Genomic DNA, 8,043 nt, shown 5'->3' with positions numbered 1-8,043 from the left:
GGCCTAAATTACGTTGGGGGGGGGGGGGGGGGTGATAACCTGGCAAAAAAAGAGTCGGTCTGTTTGCATTTTTCTCTGTCTAAATGAATTTACAAATACACAAATGTAGATCTAATCTGTCCTGCGGCTGGAATCATGACCCAATAGCCGTAGTATATAATATAATTGTACTAAAAAGAGGTTCATATGGCTAGGACTTATGAGAGCTGCCCCATACTATTAATGGTAGTGCCCAATGCTCCTTTTACATTATTGTGCAAGTGCTGCAGCAGCTGCAGGAGACCTGAGTGGGCAGGCAGGAGCCGGAACTCTCAGCACACGGGCGGCAGTTGGCAGCTGCATGCGCTGCTGTATAGGGAACCACCATCCTGAGCGTCTCCTTCCAGAGGTCACCCGCAGGAGAAGGCTGTGTCAGAGATGTGAGGGTAGGATTTAAGGTGGAGCCAGTGAGAGTGACAGGCTGTGGGCAGAGATATCTGGCAACTGAGGGGGCGGGGCTGGAAGTTACACTGGGCCCTATCAACGCTGATGAGTGGTCAGACAGAAGAGGACGGCTTCCGGCTGTGAGACGCACCCTGAGGTACAGTGCCCAAACTCAGTTACTTATCCTCATTGTATAAACCATACATTCATTTATTGGTATTGAGGTAAATTGTTGTATCAATCAACTAAAAGATTAGTACATATAGTGCAATGCACATATCAATACAATTACAAAAATCAATGTAAAAAAATTACACTTAAGTTACAAAATACCTTTAGTGCAAAATTAACTGTTGCGTCACGGTGACAACACTTTACAAAAAATAAGTTGCCTAAACCTAGTGACCAGTATGGGAATTTCTTCTTGAAAGGCTGGGGTAATTCGGGAAGGTTACCGCATATATGTGATACGATACACATTTTTTAAACATTTATTTATATATATATATATATATATATATATATACTATACACACACAGTATATCGCATCGTGCATGCAGCACAGTTCAGAATTCAAACACCAACTGTCACTCCAACTGCTGCCACTCAACACTGGCAGTTGGTGTGGCTCCCCTACGTCAACAGTGAGGGAAGGGATTGCGTTACTACAGAGGTGAGAGAGGAAATGTCAAATGTGTACTACGGGGTGAAGGAAGGGAATGAGTTACAACATGGATGACGGTGGAGAATGTGTTACTAAAGGGGTGAGCAGGGGTAATGTGTTTTACTATAGAGGTGAGGGAGTGGAATGTGTTAGTACATAGGTGAGGGAGGGTAATGTCTTACTATGGCAATGATGCATAACTATTAGAGATGTGCGGGTTCGGATTTACTCGGTTCTTTTTGCCACATTACCGCAAGTTCGGATTAGTTTGGATTTATCTTATTGGCTATCAAAAACACGTCACAGCCGGATAGCCAATATCATGCCGTTTTTAAAATCCGAGTAAAACCGATCCGCACATTTAGGATTAATGTGTTACTGGAGAGGTCTGTTTCCATCTTGGAAATGGAAACAGTAAATAGCTACCTGAGCAAAACTGGGTACATCTGCTAGTGTCTTTCCGCTGAGTCCAGAACGAGGCAAAACATTATCTTCTGTGCCAAGATGTCCGTGAAAGATGACATTTTGCCTCGTTCTGAGATTTGATTTTGGGGGGATGATCCGATCCATAACCGAACCCCTCATCTCTAATATTTATCTTTGATATCCTGAGTATATCTTGTAATCGGACAGAATAAGAATTACAATTGTAATGCAGCTATTACTATGTGTATCATAATTATCCTTCTGTATTTTCATCATTGTAATATGTGACCTCTTACAGGGAAACTAATTGTCTCAAACCCTTATTCGGGTCCAAGAACCAAGAGCTTGCACTCACATTCCTGACTGATTTGCCATTTCAGAGGGCGTTTAATAATATGTGAACTTTTGCATTACAATTTATAGTCTTAAAAAATGACTGTAAGACAGAATTTCTATCTGCTATAAATATTGCAAAATATAGTTAGTATATATGATATATATATATGATGACCAGGGCCCTATCTGTGTGGAGTTTGTATATTCTCCCGGTGTTTATATAAGGGTTTCCTGTGGCTGTTCTGGTTTCTTCCCACATACCAAAAACATACTGCTATTTTATAAATGTACCCCATGGCACTGTTTCCCACCTCCATTCCTCAGTGGCCCCTGACAGTGAATGTTTTATGGATCTCCTAGATGGTGCACAGGTGTATTAATTACTGGCTCACACAAAAGGTGCAAATTATTTCACTTGTGATACTGAAAATATCTGTAAAACATGCGCTGATGAGGTTCCTGTGTACTGGAGATGGGACTCAAAACCTTAGTGTGTATACATTCTGAGAGAGGGAATGTAGAGTGCAAGCTCCAATTAGGCAGTAAACTGATGACAGTGACAAATAATCTATTTGTACAGTAACACATTACTTTATACACTGTACTTATGAATAAAACAATAATAATCACGCAGAAAAAAAGCAGAGGGGGGACCTGCTGAGAACCCCAAAGAGGCGGCCGAAGCGCCGACACACATTGAAACAGCAGAGGGGGACCTGCTGAGAACCCCTAAGAGGAGGCCGAAGCGCCGACAAACATTGAAACAGCAGAGGGGGACCTGCTGAGAACCCCTAAGAGGCGGCCGAAGCGCCGACAAACACTGAAACAGCAGAGGGGGACCTGCTGAGAACCCCTAAGAGGCGGCCGAAGCGCCGACAAACATTGAAACAGCAGAGGGGGACCTGCTGAGAACCCCTAAGAGGCGGCCGTAGCGCCGACAAACACTGAAACAGCAGAGGGGGACCTGCTGAGAACCCCTAAGAGGCGCCCGAAGCGCCGACACACACTGAAACAGCAGAGGGGGACCTGCTGAGAACCCCTAAGAGGCGGCCGAAGCGCCGACACACATTGAAACAGCAGAGGGGGACCTGCTGAGAACCCCCTAAGAGGCGGCCGTAGCGCCGACAAACACTGAAACAGCAGAGGGGGACCTGCTGAGAACCCCTAAGAGGCGCCCGAAGCGCCGGACACACATTGAAACAGCAGAGGGGGACCTGCTGAGAACCCCTAAGAGGCGGCCGTAGCGCCGACAAACACTGAAACAGCAGAGGGGGACCTGCTGAGAACCCCTAAGAGGCGCCCGAAGCGCCGACACACACTGAAACAGCAGAGGGGGACCTGCTGAGAACCCCTAAGAGGCGGCCGAAGCGCCGACACACATTGAAACAGCAGAGGGGGACCTGCTGAGAACACCTAAGAGGCGGCCGAAGAGACGACAAACATTGAAACAGCAGAGGGGGACCTGCTGAGAATCCCTAAGAGGCGGCCGAAGCGCCGACAAACATTGAAACAGCAGAGGGGGACCTGCTGAGTACCCCTAAGAGGCGGCCGAAGCGCCGACAAACATTGAAACAGCAGAGGGGGACCTGCTGAGAACCCCTAAGAGGCGGCCGAAGCGCCGACAAACATTGAAACAGCAGAGGGGGACCTGCTGAGAACCCCTAAGAGGCGGCCGAAGCGCAGACAAACATTGAAACAGCAGAGGGGGACCAGCTGAGAACCCCTAAGAGGCGGCCGTAGCGCCGACAAACATTGAAACAGCAGAGGGGGACCTGCTGAGAACCCCTAAGAGGCGGCCGTAGCGCCGACAAACATTGAAACAGCAGAGGGGGACCTGCTGAGAACCCCTAAGAGGCGTCCGAAGCGCCGAGAAACATTGAAACGGCAGAGGGGGACCTGCTGAGAACCCCTAAGAGGCGGCCGTAGCGCCGAGAAACATTGAAACGGCAGAGGGGGACCTGCTGAGAACCCCTAAGAGGCGGCCGTAGCGCCGAGAAACATTGAAACGGCAGAGGGGGACCTGCTGAGAACCCCTAAGAGGCGGCCGAAGCGCCGACAAACATTGAAACGGCAGAGGGGGACCTGCTGAGAACCCCTAAGAGGCGGCCGAAGCGCCGACAAACATTGAAACGGCAGAGGGGGACCTGCTGAGAACCCCTAAGAGGCGGCCGAAGCGCCGACAAACATTGAAACGGCAGAGGGGGACCTGCTGAGAACCCCTAAGAGGCGGCCGTAGCGCCGACAAACATTGAAACGGCAGAGGGGGACCTGCTGAGAACCCCTAAGAGGCGGCCGAAGCGCCGATAAACATTGAAACAGCAGAGGGGGACCTGCTGAGAACCCCTAAGAGGCGGCCGTAGCGCCGACAAACATTGAAACAGCAGAGGGGGACCTGCTGAGAACCCCTAAGAGGCGGCCGAAGCGCCGACAAACATTGAAACAGCAGAGGGGGACCTGCTGAGAACCCCTAAGAGGCGGCCGAAGCGCCGACAAACATTGAAACAGCAGAGGGGGACCTGCTGAGAACCCCTAAGAGGCGGCCGAAGCGCCGACAAACATTGAAACAGCAGAGGGGGACCTGCTGAGAACCCCTAAGAGGCGGCCGAAGCGCCGACAAACATTGAAACAGCAGAGGGGGACCTGCTGAGAACCCCTAAGAGGCGGCCGAAGCGCCGACAAACATTGAAACAGCAGAGGGGGACCTGCTGAGAACCCCTAAGAGGCGGCCGAAGCGCCGACAAACATTGAAACAGCAGAGGGGGACCTGCTGAGAACCCCTAAGAGGCGGCCGAAGCGCCGACAAACATTGAAACAGCAGAGGGGGACCTGCTGAGAACCCCTAAGAGGCGGCCGAAGCGCCGACAAACATTGAAACAGCAGAGGGGGACCTGCTGAGAACCCCTAAGAGGCGGCCGAAGCGCCGACAAACATTGAAACAGCAGAGGGGGACCTGCTGAGAACCCCTAAGAGGCGGCCGAAGCGCCGACAAACATTGAAACAGCAGAGGGGGACCTGCTGAGAACCCCTAAGAGGGGGCCGAAGCGCCGACAAACATTGAAACAGCAGAGGGGGACCTGCTGAGAACCCCTAAGAGGCGGCAGAAGCGCCGACAAACATTGAAACAGCAGAGGGGGACCTGCTGAGAACCCCTAAGAGGCGGCCGAAGCGCCGACAAACATTGAAACAGCAGAGGGGGACCTGCTGAGAACCCCTAAGAGGCGGCCGAAGCGCCGACAAACATTGAAACAGCAGAGGGGGACCTGCTGAGAACCCCTAAGAGGCGGCCGAAGCGCCGACAAACATTGAAACAGCAGAGGGGACCTGCTGAAAACCCCTAAGAGGCGGCCGAAGCACCGACAAACATTGAAACAGCAGAGGGGACCTGCTGAGAACCCCTAAGAGGCGGCCGTAGCGCCGACAAACAATGAAACAGCAGAGGGGGACCTGCTGAGAACCCCTAAGAGGCGTCCGTAGCGCCGACAAACATTGAAACAGCAGAGGGGGACCTGCTGAGAACCCCTAAGAGGCGTCCGTAGCGCCGACAAACATTGAAACAGCAGAGGGGGACCTGCTGAGAACCCCTAAGAGGCGGCCGTAGCGCCGACAAACATTGAAACAGCAGAGGGGGACCTGCTGAGAACCCCTAAGAGGCGGCCGTAGCGCCGACAAACATTGAAACAGCAGAGGGGGACCTGCTGAGAACCCCTAAGAGGCGGCCGTAGCGCCGACAAACATTGAAACAGCAGAGGGGGACCTGCTGAGAACCCCTAAGAGGCGGCGAAGCGCCGACAACATTGAAACAGCAGAGGGGGACCTGCTGAGAACCCCTAAGAGGCGGCCGAAGCGCCGACAAACATTGAAACAGCAGAGGGTGACCTGCTGAGAACCCCTAAGAGGCGGCCGAAGCGCCGACAAACATTGAAACAGCAGAGGGGGACCTGCTGAGAACCCCTAAGAGGCGGCCGAAGCGCCGACAAACATTGAAACAGCAGAGGGGGACCTGCTGAGAACCCCTAAGAGGCGGCCGAAGCGCCGACAAACATTGAAACAGCAGAGGGGGACCTGCTGAGAACCCCTAAGAGGCGGCCGAAGCGCCGACAAACATTGAAACAGCAGAGGGGGACCTGCTGAGAACCCCTAAGAGGCGGCCGAAGCGCCGACAAACATTGAAACAGCAGAGGGGGACCTGCTGAGAACCCCTAAGAGGCGGCCGAAGCGCCGACAAACATTGAAACAGCAGAGGGGGACCTGCTGAGAACCCCTAAGAGGCGGCCGAAGCGCCGACAAACATTGAAACAGCAGAGGGGGACCTGCTGAGAACCCTAAGAGGCGGCCGAAGCGCCGACAAACATTGAAACAGCAGAGGGGGACCTGCTGAGAACCCCTAAGAGGCGGCCGAAGCGCCGACAAACATTGAAACAGCAGAGGGGGACCTGCTGAGAACCCCTAAGAGGCGGCCGAAGCGCCGACAAACATTGAAACAGCAGAGGGGACCTGCTGAGAACCCCTAAGAGGCGGCGAAGCGCCGACAAACATTGAAACAGCAGAGGGGGACCTGCTGAGAACCCCTAAGAGGCGGCCGAAGCGCCGACAAACATTGAAACAGCAGAGGGGGACCTGCTGAGAACCCCTAAGAGGCGGCCGAATCGCCGACAAACATTGAAACAGCAGAGGGGGACCTGCTGAGAACCCTAAGAGGCGGCCGAAGCGCCGACAAACATTGAAACAGCAGAGGGGGACCTGCTGAAACCCCTAAGAGGCGGCCGAAGCGCCGACAAACATTGAAACAGCAGAGGGGGACCTGCTGAGAACCCCTAAGAGGCGGCCGAAGCGCCGACAAACATTGAAACAGCAGAGGGGGACCTGCTGAGAACCCCTAAGAGGCGGCCGTAGCGCCGACAAACATTGAAACAGCAGAGGGGGACCTGCTGAGAACCCCTAAGAGGCGTCCGTAGCGCCGACAAACATTGAAACAGCAGAGGGGGACCTGCTGAGAACCCTAAGAGGCGGCCGAAGCGCCGACAAACATTGAAACAGCAGAGGGGGACGCTGAGAACCCCTAAGAGGCGGCCGAGCGCCGACAAACATTGAAAGCAGCAGAGGGGACCTGCTGAGAACCCCTAAGAGGCGGCCGAAGCGCCGACAAACATTGAAACAGCAGAGAGGGGACCTGCTGAGAACCCCTAAGAGCGCGAGCGAAGCGCAGACAAACATTGAAACAGCAGAGGGGGACCTGCTGAGAACCCCTAAGAGGCGGCCGAAGCGCAGACAAACATTGAAACAGCAGAGGGGGACCTGCTGAGAACCCCTAAGAGGCGGCCGAAGCGCCGACAAACATTGAAACAGCAGAGGGGGACCTGCTGAGAACCCCTAAGAGGCGGCCGAAGCGCCGACAAACATTGAAACAGCAGAGGGGGACCTGCTGAGAACCCCTAAGAGGCGGCCGAAGCGCCGACAAACATTGAAACAGCAGAGGGGGACCTCGTGAGAACCCTAAGAGGCGGCCGAAGCGCCGACAAACATTGAAACAGCAGAGGGGGACCTGCTGAGAACCCCTAAGAGGCGGCGAAGCGCCGACAAACATTGAAACAGCAGAGGGGGACCTGCTGAGAACCCCTAAGAGGCGGCCGAAGCGCCGACAAACATTGAAACGCGAGAGGGGGACCTGCTGAGAACCCCTAAGAGGCGGCCGAAGCGCCGACAAACATTGAAACGCAGAGGGGGACCTGCTGAGAACCCCTAAGAGGCGGCCGAAGCGCCGACAAACATTGAAACAGCAGAGGGGGACCTGCTGAGAACCCCTAAGAGGCGGCCGAAGCGCCGACAAACATTGAAACAGCAGAGGGGGACCTGCTGAGAACCCTAAGAGGCGGCCGAAGCGCCGACAAACATTGAACACAGAGGGGGACCTGCTGAGAACCCCTAAGAGGCGGCCGAAGCGCCGACAAACTTGAAACAGCAGAGGGGGACCTGCTGAGAACCCTAAGAGGCGGCCGAAGCGCCGACAAACATTGAAACAGCAGAGGGGGACCTGCTGAGAACCCCTACAGAGGCAGGCCGAACGCGCGACAAACATTGAAACAGCAGAGGGGGACCTGCTGAGAACCCCTAAGAGGCGGCCGAAGCGCCGACACACAACACTGGACAACGATTCCGATAAGCGGCCGGCCGTAGCGGAAACACTGAGCCGAAT

The sequence above is a fragment of the Taudactylus pleione genome, unplaced genomic scaffold (genome assembly GCF_031769625.1).
Source record: "Taudactylus pleione unplaced genomic scaffold, aTauple2 ptg001226l, whole genome shotgun sequence".
Taxonomy (NCBI): domain Eukaryota; kingdom Metazoa; phylum Chordata; class Amphibia; order Anura; family Myobatrachidae; genus Taudactylus; species Taudactylus pleione.
The sequence above is the reverse complement of the archived record's forward strand: the minus strand, read 5'-3'. Positions refer to the sequence as shown.